Below are 14,355 nucleotides of genomic sequence, written 5' to 3'. Positions count from 1 at the left end.
TTCGATAAAAATGGTTTTAAATCATGACTTAAGGACGTTATAGGAAGAGTTTGATATTTGAAAATATTTAAGGTAATTAAAAATGATCATTATGATCATTGTATGCTTAAAAATCATCATACTCTGAACAAAATTGCTTATTACGACTAACTCGCTATAATTATTATTTTTAGCATTATTTGTTGCAATCACGGGTACGCTTTGAATTTTGCTTAAAATATGTTTATAGTTGGTTTAGATAACTGTTTGCGGTAATTTTGACTATATTTGTCGATAACAAGGATATGGAAAGTTTCATTTTTAAAGCCCTCATTTCTAATTTTTTTCGACGATTATATACACTTTTCATGCCTTATTGTTATAATAAGTCTTGTTACGTTATTTTTGGAACATAACCTACATTGCTTGATTATTTCAGATGGCACAAAGATATCAGCTTCCCGACGAGTACGGATTGCCCCTTTCTATCCACGGGCAAGACAACCCGGGGATATATGAGCCATTCATGAGAAATTGGATAAACATGCGGAAGGGGCACAATAAGTACGTTAATTAGGAGATAATGGAGCAGTGTGGGTGGGCGGAGGAATTGAGAAGTCTGTTAAGTTTTCGGTCGAGTGGGAATACACACAGCGCATGGTTAAAGCTATTTGAGATTAATGAGCGTGTGTATCAAGAGCCATTTGCAGAGTTCATGCTACATGGGATTTTGAGGGAAATATTGATCCGAAAGAGTACCGCACTCGTCCTTGTATCCACTTCTGCCACCAAAACGTCACCCACCATCTTACTCTTGCACAGTTCGCCACTCATCTGGAACTGTACAAGAATTCTCACTTGAACCGCCCGATATTTAAATGAGGGTACACTACTTTGGATCCGTCAGTCGATCATCAGGTTTTCTGGCAAACATACACCACTAATCAAGCAGCTTGAAGGTCGGGGAAAAAGGCCTCCAGTTTCATCAATCTTGTTCATCGCTCCAGTTTCATCAATCCAGTTCATCGCATCCTCCATCACCTCTTGGCAAAGATAATTTATCTGAAAACCCAGCATGGTTGATAGGTCAGATCATGTTGAGATTAAAAGAAGATACGAGTTAGAATGAGATTCGGTATGTATGAAGGAGACTCGGTATGAGAGAGAATCAATAAGATTTACATTCCACAGCTTCTAGAACTCGTTTACAATGCAATGGCTATCTAATTAGGACTACATAGGTTCCTTATATAGCCCTCTTCTAAGGAACCTTCATTTAAGCATGTTTCACATTAACACTATACAACTTCGGGGTCCTAACAATCTCCCCCTTAGTGTTAAATGTGAAATTTACAATATAATCCTATTGAGTAATTTTGAGAGGTCCAAATGTTAGTTTCCATCGTGTGCCATCTGGTTTTGAAATTTCTACTTGATTTTCTGAAATTTGTTTAGAAGGTTTCCAGACGCCTTACGCTTTTCTTGGATCTCCCTCATGTAATGGATATTCATCCATTTCTTTAAAATACCTTCTTTTTCTTTGGCCACGAAGAATCTCAAACTGTCTTGTACGGATCCGGAGCTTGAGACGATCTCTGATATGCTTTATGAACTCTCCAAGACCCATTTTCATATCAATGTCATCAAACTTGCTTTGACGAATCTTAAGGTACTTCAGTGCAGCCTTCAGTGTACCATCTGAATATTTGTTTAACTCTTCAGTACGAATGAACACCTTTTCTTTCTGAGAATTCACAAATACAAACCCTTCGGGTTTGAATTGCATTTGAAACATTCCCATATCCTTCAGTCCCTCTGTGAATTGATTCGGACAGGTAATTCGAATCTTTTTCCTATTTGCTTCGAGACCAATTTGAAAATCTTCACGTCTCATCAGTTCAATTGTCTTCATCATGTATCTTTTCACAGCTTCCAAAGCTTGAGCCTTAGCAAAAGGTCGAATGGTGATGATACTGAGGTAGTTATAGATGTGAATGATGTCAAGCATATCTAGATTTTGAAAATCAGCTTATGTGAACTTGTATTCCTTCTCATCTTCTCTAATAACGTGGAACTGACTGATGACATCTCTTCTCACTTATCTCTACTCCAACTCGAGTAATATTTAACACTTCTGAAATACGATACTTTCTTTGAAGCCACAAATCATCTTCATTCTTGTTGATATGTTTGGTCCACATAAACTCATACCAGTTTCTTTCACTTGCTGGAAGCAATCGTGAACCTATATAGGTAAACCTTTTACTTCTTGGCGTTTCGTGAATGCGGAAGATCTTATACGCGTTTTCCTCGATGAATGTGTTTCGTAACGTTATGAAATCATGTTCAACTCCCAATAACAATCTTTGTTCCCGATTCTTAAAGAATATACTGTTGTTGTATTTGAATCTGGAATTCACTGTTTCACTTGAAGTAGAGGTACCAGAAGTTGAACTTTCATTTGCATTTGTTGGATTTGAACTTAATGATGGTGTAGAATTTGATGAATGATCTGTAGGATTTGTCGTGTCATCTGTTGGAGCGTTATCTTCTACAATATGATTAAAGATGTCATCATCATTTGGATTAACATAAAGATTATCTCCATCTTCATCGGTAGAATCCATTTCGTCATCACTTTCCGTTACTGGATCAGGATTCCCTTCATCCACAATTTCTACATCTTCAGGAATAGAAGATACTGCAGATAATTTACTTAGAAAGACAAATCCATCATCATCTGTTTCTTCAAGATAGAAATCACTTAAATTCAAATCCTCATATACCGCTCCACTTTCAGCCTCTGAGTGAATAATTGGAATTATGACTTGCTCAGGTTCCTTGTCAACAATATCATCATGAATAGAAACCGTTTCTCATTCTGTTTGAACCTGTTAAGCTTGAGAAGCTGATGAAGACCCCACACCACCACCCCTAGTAGAAATCTTCACTGTTAGATATTCTCCATCTACTCCTATCTCCCCCTCATGACTATTCTGAGGATCGGAATCGTCATGTTCATCATCACAATGAAGACTTATAGGAGAAGAGCAGGAAGTAAGCGGATATCATACTCTAGCGCGAAACATTGCTTGAAGCGAAGTTCGTCGAAGAACATCAAGATTGACTTTAGAAAACATACGAATGAAATATTCTTGCTCCAAAGCATCATAATAATTTGGTGAACGCGTGGGTGATGGTGGTAAAGTAACAATGGGAACAGTAGCAGCAACATCGGTTAAAGGCGATGTCGGTGGAAGTGTGTGAGTTGCCGTGAGGGTAGGAAAGGATAAGTGTGCGGTATTATACTTATTGTACATACTACTAGTCAGATTCGTGATATCCCCTTCTGATGGAGGTTGGGTAACAACCGAAGTTGTCACCGACGAAGTTTCTTTCGAAGCATCCGCCTCCATGACTTTAGTCTCATGGGACTCTAACAAAGTAGCAGAACTACCCGTCAGTTTAGCTCTCGCAGAGATATTGCTATCTCTGACTCCTGAAATCACTGACATACTATGAGGTGGCACATCTCTTTCAGTTAAAGACTCTTCCTCCAGACCCTGAGATTCAGAATCCGGAAGAGAAGTGGTTTGAACCAATGGATCAATTTCTTGAACCAAGGGATCAGTCTGCTGGAAGTCTGATAAATATCCCGAATGATTGTCATGTTGACTCATTTCCATGGGACGCGGCAGATCTTCCTCATCAAGATAAGCCGGACCTCGAGACACTGTTGTACGTTGAGGCACAGGAGGATTTTCAACCGATACGCAGGGTGCCTTTTCAAGATTTTTTGGCTCCCCTTCGGCCATTATGTACTTCAATGATTGAGTTTCCTCAATCGATTGAGTCAACGCCGATTTTACTGCAGAGGGAGACTTTACTTCCTTAGATGCCGAAGCATCTTGCTGGGTAGGATTTATTGTTAAGTCCTGTTTAGATTGGATGGACTGATTGGTCTTTTTACCATCTGTGCGTTTAGCTCTCTTGCCTACCGAAGCTTGCGCTTCATTTAGTGTAGGGCTTACTGTTATTATTGGATGTGATACGGAAATGGGTGAGGGTGACCTAATAGGCTCTAGGTCTTGGTCCGTATCAACAATGGTTGTAGTAACTGTTTGGCGTACGATAGGAGTCGTAGTCCTAGATCTAGTTACTCGTAGGGTTGGCGGAGTCTGAATCATCTCATCAGGCATATATCGTGTTCTCTTTGGAGAATGTTCGGGAGATGATTCAGTTGCTGAAGAATCGGTGTCACTGCTTCCCTCGGGTGTTGTTGAAAGGGTTGGTTTAATCCTAGGTGAACTAGGTTCCCTGATCCTCACGGGTTGAGCTTGGTGAACTACCTTAGAACGTTTGAGGTTTACCCTAAGTGGAGGATTAGCTGGCCCGGGTGGTTGTACTACAGGTTCCTCTACAACCTCTGGGGCTGGAACCGCGGCGGGTTCAACTTGTACTTGTTGTACCAGGTTCGGAAGAGGTATTCCTACAGCCTCAAAATATGAATGCATTCAAGCGTCTTGGGGTTCAGCTAGCCTCACTAGCCAATTTGGAATCGGCGTAGTGAATTGATTGTCGAAAATCACCGGGGTATTCATCTTCAACTCCCTAAATCTCTTCATCTGTAATCCATGTGTATCTGGTACAAAAATATTTGCATTTCTGCAAGCATTTATGGCATCATGGATAAAGATACAGAAAAACCTTTCACAAGGGATGTAGGAACCCCTTGGTTTATCAACTTGAGCCTGAACCAGATCCCAAAGAAGTTCTGCATAATCTGGAGTTTCCACTCTTGTGAAAGAGTAGAACAATCTCAGCATTGGCACAGTAAGGCTGTCAGATCCACTCCTTGTCATCAACAAGCATCTATTGATAATCGAGAATATCACGTACCACCGTAGTGTAGATATTTCTTCTAAAACTTAGCTGGTGCAACGTTAGTAGCTCTAACATATCCAAGCTGGAAGATTGAACTCATTATCTGCTGAGTTGCAGGTAAAGCAGGAGCATTCTGAACAATAGGAAGCTGAAAGATCCTCTTGAAGTCAGCCTTTGTGATACTCCTTATTCCTTGTACCCCTCTCAGCTCAAATTCAAATTTGACTGGTTCTCCCTCTGGATTGACAGTAGTAGGTTGTGTAGCTTCCACAAACCTAATTTTTCTATTCAGAAGCTCTAGATCTGTTACAGCCACACTGGCAGTAGAGCTTAGAGCAGGCCATAACGTATGCCTCTCTAGAATTGCAGTCCAATAGTTGCAGGGAATATTGGTTTCAGAGTTGATGAAGTGATTGTTCGCCATTTAGCTGTATAAATAAGAAATAGAAGACCACAAGATATTAACATAAAGCACATATCTCTATTCTTATTTCCTTTGAAATCCTTTGTATTTTTCAGATTTTATAATTTTTATGATTTTTTCTAAGTTATAAAAATCATTTTTTCCAAATATGAACAAGCAATTGACAAACATTACATTCATATGATATTCATCACATTACATAATCATCATGTAAAGTCAACTATATAACACAAAGAATCAGAACAACACTTAGTCAAGTTTGAGCACAATTCAAGCAGATTCGGTATTCTTGAAAAACTTCAGATTCGGTAACCAAATAAGCGTGAGTTTTCAATTCAAAGACTTAGATAAAACATGTTAAGTGTTTCAAGTAAAAAATCACATAGTTTCAAAGTACCAAATAACAGACTCGGTAGTAAGCCAAGAACAGATTTGGTATCTTTAAAATTCAAAGATAATCACTCAAACATGCATATTCAGTCTCATGTCATGCAAAAACATAATCACAATCAATTAACAACTCAATCAAATCAGAAAAACATGTTAATCAATTGAACAGACTCGGTACTGTAGCAAGAACACATTCGGTATATACAGAATCCATCAAATAATCAATTAAATATGTAATCAGACTCGATCAATTGATAGATCAACCAATGTAACATAGATTTGACAAGATTTCATGTTAATTATCCTAATCATATGAGTTTAATCTAAGAATCAAGATATTCGACTCAGATTCGGTATAATCAACACTTTTTCAAAATTGAATGTCACAATCTTGTTATTTGCAATCTTTTCTGGTTTATAAACATTTAATTATCTCAGATCTACAATATGTGCATCTTAGATTTAATGAAAACAAAGAAATACCAAGAATTTGAAGATACAGAAGACCGGACTCGGTAGATTAGGCAGACTCGGTAAGTTAATTCAGATTCGGTATGCAATTAACTCAAAGTGAGAGAAAGTTTGACTTTGACCCTCCTATTTATAGATACCGAATGTGAAAGGACCCGTTCATATACATTATAAACGATTCACAATAGTTGATTACATCGCGAGGTATTTGACCTCTATATGATACATTTTACAAACATTGCATTCGTTTTTAAAAGACAAACTTTCTTTACATCGAAAATTGACAGGCATGCATACCATTTCATAATATCCACTATCAAATTATAAATTGACTTAATAGTAATATTTGATGAACTCAATGGCTCGAATGCAACGTTCTTCGAAATATGCCATGAAAGACTCCAAGTAATATCTTTAAAACAAGCAGATGCACAGCGAAAGATTTCTTTTATACTTGAGAATATACATGCTTTAAAGTGTCAACCAAAAGGTTGGTGAGTTCATTAGTTTATTATAATCATTTATTTCCATCAATTTTAATAGACCACAAGAATTTCATTTCCAGTTCTCATAAATATACATCCCATGCATAGAGACAAAAATCATTCATATGGTGAACACCTGGTAACCGACATTAACAAGATGCATATAAGAATATCCCCTATCATTCCGGGAAATCCTTTGGACATGATATAAACGAATTCGAAGTACTAAAGCATCCGGTACTTTGGATGGGGTTCGTTAGGCCCAATAGATCTATCTTTAGGATTCGCGTCAATTAGTAGATTGGTTTACTAATTCTTAGGCTACCAAGCAAAAGGGGCATATTCGGCTTCGATCATTCACCCATATAATGTAGTTTCAATTACTTGTGTCTATTTCGTAAAACAGTTATAAAAATTTCGCATGTATTCTCAGCCCAAAAATATAAAGGGTAAAAAGGCAAATGAAACTCACCATACTGTATTTCGTAGTAAAAATACATATAACGTCATTGAACAAGTGCAAGGTTGGCCTCGGATTCATGAACCTAAATTAAGTATATATATTTATATGTTGGTCAATATTTGTCTAACAATTTAGTTTAGGTCATAGTGTATCACAATCCTAATGCTTGAGACTAATATGCAAAAGTCAACAAAAGTCAATTTGACTCAAATTGATTTCCAAAATTTATACATGATTAATATGTAGTTTAAATATCGTCGTTTTATATTTTAAATTGTTTTTAAAAGATTTGTTAGAGTAAATAATATAATTCATTTATTAGTAAATAAAATTTTATATAATAAAATATACTTTTATATATATTAAGTAATAAAATTTATAGAGTTCATTTAATATTATAAAGATAGTATGATAGGTATTATTAAAGTAATTTTATTACCCGTAGTAAAATATGTTTGTATCACATATTTATTTGATAAAATAATATCTATGATAATAGTAAGTGAAAGTTGTATTATTTTATTATTATTTTATAAATAAAAATATCAATATTTATAATTATTAAGATGACATTATGATAAAATGATAATTCTAATTATGAAAACTTTAATATTTACGACACTTTTTAATATTTTCTTTTAAAATAATAATTCTATTTAAAATGATAATAATAGTGATATTTTATAATAACAATGACATTTCTATTAAAATGATAATTTTGTTAAAATGATAGTTTTAATACCAACGATACTTTTAATAATAATAGTAATGATAAAAATAATAAGAACGATAATTTTATCTAAAACAATATCTTATAATATTTTAATTTTATCATGATACTCATACTCATTATTTCCTAATCGTTTCGTTTAATAGCTTTTAATCGTCTTTTATATCGTGTTCATAATAATGATAATAATAGTAATCAAAATAATTAGGTGTTATTAGTTTTAATTACAATAATACTAATAATGATAATTACTATGACATTATTAACGATAATACTAATAAATATGATAATATAATAATAATAATAATAATAATAACAATAACAATAGCCATTTTTAAATAACGATATATATAATAATAATAATAATAATAATAATAATAATAATAATAATAATGATAATAATAATAATAATAATTAGATAATAATAATAATAATGCTAATTATAACTTTAACGATAATAATGATAGTAATTATAATAAAAATAATAATTTTTAATGATAATTCCTTTTATTGATAAAGATAATAATAATAATAACAATAAGATAACGACGATAATAATAATCATTTTTAATAATAATACCAAATTTCAATTGACTATAACTTCAAATCTGTTCATCGAAACCATTTGATATCTAAATGAAAAGTTCTTAATTTTTCGCTAGTTTTCCAACGACATGCATATCTTATATCTTATCTTAGCCGTATATATAACTAATTCAGGATTCAACATAACCTAACTAAAGGCAATATCAAAAGTACAAACATGCATAATCCTATATACTCGAGCACTAGTCAAGGATACACTATTAGTATGTAAAAGTTAAATTATGAGTACTCACGTATCAATATTGAGATTCAATATTGCAGGAAAGGTACGTAAACGCAACGGATATGATAAACACTAGATTGACCTCACGAGCATACCCATGAACCATACCCATCATCTCCATAGCTATAACTCATAATTTCCTTAATCCTATCCCACTCGTAAAACCCGTTTCAAAATAGCTCGCTCGTGACCTCGTCGTAATATTTTATGTATAATACTTAATAATATCACTCCTAACACTACTAATACTTGTAATAATAAGATTAATAATAATAATACTCTTAATAATAATAATAATAATAATAATAATAATAATAATAATAATAATAATAATAATAATAATAATATATTAATATAGAGAGAGATCGAGAGGTTGAGTGCATCAAAACTGGAACCAGCATCGGGTTAGTTTTATAGATATGAGCTACCACCAACACTCATACGATCGCATGAGTGTCTAATACCAAATTCATGCGAGCGCATGACACAACAATACTGCACACGAATTTGTTTCTCAATTAACAACGTGGTTTATTAATTATTATAATATAAATATTATTTGATCTATAGAATTAATTAAATATTATATTATATTCTCGAGCATAGTTGATTTGTAATTTTTACTAAACTGACATGGGCGTTGTCACCCGACTTATGTACCACTTTCGGTTTTTCGAGTGCACTTTCGTACGTTTAGAAAACTAGCCTTTTACGTTACGCGACAAGTACACTTATTAATAATTTGACTTTACTCATCAACAATTTACCTTATAATAAATGTAACATATAAATTTGAGTGTTGTGGTCATTTGCTTCTATAAATCAGAGTCTCGTAGTTTATCACAATGTATCATTTTAAATCATCTGTTAAAATATTATATTTTGTCACTTGTATAATATATATATATATATATATATATATATATATATATATATATATATATATATATATATATATATATATATATCCTTATTTAAAATATATATTTGTTCATATTGAAATATGTAATAATACAATATTTAGTTGTTCAAAACTAATTATATTTTAGAGTTTATTTTGGAATCATTCGATAGTAGAAAAATATTATATCAATCACGTTTACATTTTTGAAATGCTTTATCTACTTGTAATTTATAATATAAACTTTATTTAAATTCTCCAAAAGTCATAAATAAATTATCTTATAAAACATCCTAATTAATAAAGTTCTTTTTAAATTGAAAAGTTTTTATACATTTAAATCAAATATGATAACTTTGTTCTTTTTCTAAAACTAAATATATAAAATAATCATTTTATTAAAAGGTTAAAATAGAAGAAGCTGTTATATCATAAAAATGTTTTAGAAAAGTAAGATTAAATATACTTTTAATAGATTTCAAGTTTTTAACGTTTGTTGGTGCAACGTGATATAACGTCTAAAGGTTAGATAAACATATAAAATCAGTTTAATGTAAAACGTTAATTTACTTAACTTGTCGATATCCATCTTCTAAGTTATCTATATTCTACAATTTTACTTCCACGTTAATTAATATACAAGTTTAATAGTTTATCTTATCAAAAGTCACGAGACAATTATGGTAAAGCATAAATTGAAAATCAAAAGGGAATCTCCACTAACCCTTGTCTAGTTCTCGTTAATTGATACTTTTGTTCCTTCTAATAAATCACTTTACCAATTATTCCGAATGCCGTTAAAAAAAAGAAAGGTTTTCTAAATCAAAGTGGACCTCTTAATAGAGACTCGTAACCATAATTCATTGTATCTAATAATTCAATCATTTGATATTATCTTTTAATTCCGTTAATAACTATTAGAATATGTTTTGAAACAAATACGTTTATATAAAGTATTATACGTCTAATACTTTGTTAATGTTTTCAAGTTATAATATATACACATATACATATATAATCATGTTCATTCATATAATGGTTCGTGAGTCATTGGAATTTGGTCGAGGTTAAATGAGTGTATGAACACAGTTTAAAATTCATGAGATTCAACTTACAAACTTTGCTTATCGTGTCGGGAATATATAAAGATTAAAATTTAAATTTGGTCGGAAATTTTCGGGTTGTCACAGTACCTACCCGTTAAAGAAATTTCGTCCCGAAATTTGATTGGGATGGTCATGGCTGATAATAAGTATGTTTTCATGACGCATATAAACTGAAGATTAGGGTTTTATCATCATTGAGTAATATGGATAAAACCATTTGACTTTGTGAAGAATACGAGTGAAGCTATTACCAAAAGAGTGAATTAAGTAGGTATAGATTCGTCATATCTTTTGACGTAGATAGGATTGATTTTCAAGTTCAAGAGATTTGGAGAAAATATTCGTAATAAGATTTGATTCTCCGGTAACCAAGGGAATTAGGATCCGCTTTAAATGCGATCGTCCATTTTGATTGCTCTGTCGGAGATTTTCCTATAAATCCACCTCCTTCATTTCCTTACAACTCACACCTTCTATTCTTTTCCCATCAACTCATATTTTAAAGTATTCATTAATATGCTCCATCCAGTTATGATTCTCGATATACTTCTAACTTTCATATCGGTCATTCTTCTTTTTCATCTACCGCAGGAAGAATCTATTTACTTCTACTATACTCTTGGGTTTATAGTGTTTCTAGTTCTCCCGTGTCTTTATATTGCTATTTGCATCGACATATACGGTTTATAATTTCTGGGTGGTTGTTGGGTTTTATATATTCCCTTATATTTCGATGTCCCTGCTTCTGTCTTCTATAATCATTGTCATCTCCAATTAATTCTCTCTTTTATTTGCTACAATTTATATTCCAAATTTTCTGTTTCGGAGCTTTGTTCTTTCGTTTCTTCTTCTTGCGATTAAGCACCGCTTGTAATGGTACAGAATTCGCAGATATAAATTTCGGAATGAACATTGTTAATGTTCTAGGAAGGGAATTGTAATGGCACAATCTTGACTTGTCAAATTACCAGAATACTTCGGAAAAGGAGGAATTATCAAGAAATATTTTCTTGATATTTTAGAGGTTAAATAGAATACAAGAGTCGTATAACATGGCACATGATGATATTATGATCTGTGAATCATCACGTTCCATTTAGAAACTCAGCATGACTTACTGTAATATAATCACATTGATCAAGTGTCATTATATTATAGTAATTCATGCTTCAGTTCCCAACATTACTTCAAAACATTCATAATTTAAACTCGACGGTTTCAGAATTTAGAAACTAAAACAGTTTACTTTATGATGATACAGATAATGCGAGGAGATAAATGATTTCAGGTAAGAATAGCTATGAAAATATCTTCAGAAATATGGAGGATATTTATAATGAAAGATACGATGATATCTTAGAATTTCTAATATCAGAGGATGATGAAGAATATTGTCCGCAGGGGTTTAGAGTCAGGAGTAAGGTATTCGTTAATGACTTCAGCAGGTACAGAATAATTTGGATCCTTTGAAGTCAGGTTCAGTCTTTGTGATTAGTCCACAGCCTCCTTCATACTTTGCTCAATCCGGTTTCCAGTTCCAAGACTTTTCTTTTTCTACGCTTTGCCAGCACACTTATTCATTATCATCAAACTTTTACTGTTAAAGTCGTTTATAGTTTTTGCTGCTTCATCAGCATTTTTTCCATTTTCGGAGAACCAATTCGTAGTTCGGAGTGTTTTTCAGAAACTTCACATTCAAATTAAGTCCAGATGATAGACGTTATATATACACATATAACTGTTGGCATAGACATGCTACGAGATTTCAAAATACTGATTGCTAATTTCTGATGATTCGTATGACAATTCTCGTTACAAGATGTGAATGAGTAAATGATGAGGTTTCGGTAATTATAATGATTCTTTGGAATGCCCAAGATCAGTGAAGTTGTTGGTAAGTTTATTGCTAATGTGGTGGAATATGAAAGGTTCCCCAGTAACGATGCTGAAAGGACAACGTATATATAAGGCTATAATAAGGCTGTTTCAAAGTTGACTTGTTGGAGCTGTGACAAAACTGGCTACATTGAAAAGAAATTGCAAGGTTATTTTTGCTAATAAATGCCAAAGGATCTGTCATGGGTACATGTTAAACTATGACTTTGATTTCGAGAGTTTTTCAGGTACGTAACTGTGGGTAATATGTGGTTGGATCATCATCTCGATTGTTCATTATTTGAAGTGTCTTCAGAAATTTTCGAAGGGTTTGAACACAGATTGTAACCGTTAATATACATTTGATGTTCTAACACAGTTTTGAAGTCAAAGTATAGCTTTGAAAGATATAAGAATCTAAAAGTGATGGTATAGGTTATATCTCGAATTAAATTCCGAGGTTTCAAAATCAGAATATGTAATTGGGTTTGAATGAGTATGGTTGTTTTGATTTCTATGAAAGAATGTATATTATTGTGAAAGTAGGAAGTATAGTTGATAATTTTCTTAATCAGATTCGAAGAATGTAACATATTAATTGTGAATATATATATATATCTCTCGGGTATTACCTACCCGTTAAAAAAAATTTCACAATTAATGTTTTGTACAAAAGAATTTTATTACAGTCTTTATGAGAATATATATGTATATATTCTCTTCAGATGTAACATAGATTTTAATGAGTTAATACTAAATTAAACTCATTCGATTTACGGTTGGAACTAGAATTGAAAAATCCCTTGAAGGCTTTAGAGATTACATACGTATTTCTTCAATAATATTGAAATTATGAATCAATACTTCGTTATTTGTTGAGGCGTGATGTTGGTTTTCGTTAAATTCTTGTGAACTTCGCAAAGTACGAATAATGTTATCTGAAAAGTTTCGGGTACATCGATGATGAAAGTGTAAAATCAAATATGTACTTGATTTATTATGAATTGGAATTTGTTGAATTGAGACAGAGATTGTAGTTAACGATGGTTAAGTTGCGGGCAAAGGACGTACATTATTGCATATTTGTAATATGAATTAACCGAGTAGTTAAGATTCACACACAATAGCTTAGCACGGAAAGATTTTTTTTTTCAAAAAAAAAAAAAAATATATATATATATATATATATATATATATATATATATATATATATATATATATATATATATATATATATAATATACATATAATTTCTTCAGAGGGAATGAGTTAATTCTTCATGACCCGTTGATACAATATACGCGTTATTGATTCGTAATAATGTCCACAGTGATTCTTAAACTGACGGAGTTTGTGATGTTATAGGTGTTGTTGATTCTGATGCTGTCTGTACTGACGATGCTGGTGACGCTGATGATACTGTTGATGCTGTTGGTAAAACAAGTTTAGCTTGTTAACCACACATCAATTTTGTCATGGTTTCTACTCTTCCTTCTATCATTTTGGTTCGCTTAATTGATTTATGGTTAGGGCTAGATTAGATAATCTCTAAGACTTTAGAGATTAAATAATCGCCGCGGAATGTTTCTCCAATGAAGTTATGAATTAATACTTCGTCAGTTATTGTTGTTGGTACTCCTTGGTATCTATAGTGCGTATGACGTTGATGCTCGTGGGACAGATTGTGAAGTTGAGGTTTACGACGCGGTTGTTGAAATGTCCCGTTCTTATTGATTAAATACGTTCCATATTAATTGATTTCGTTGCGAGGTTTTGACCTCTATATGAGACGTTTTTTTAAAGACTGCATTCATTTTT

Source organism: Rutidosis leptorrhynchoides, chromosome 4 (assembly GCF_046630445.1).
Source record: "Rutidosis leptorrhynchoides isolate AG116_Rl617_1_P2 chromosome 4, CSIRO_AGI_Rlap_v1, whole genome shotgun sequence".
In the NCBI taxonomy this organism is placed as follows: Eukaryota; Viridiplantae; Streptophyta; class Magnoliopsida; order Asterales; family Asteraceae; genus Rutidosis; species Rutidosis leptorrhynchoides.
The sequence above is the reverse complement of the archived record's forward strand: the minus strand, read 5'-3'. Positions refer to the sequence as shown.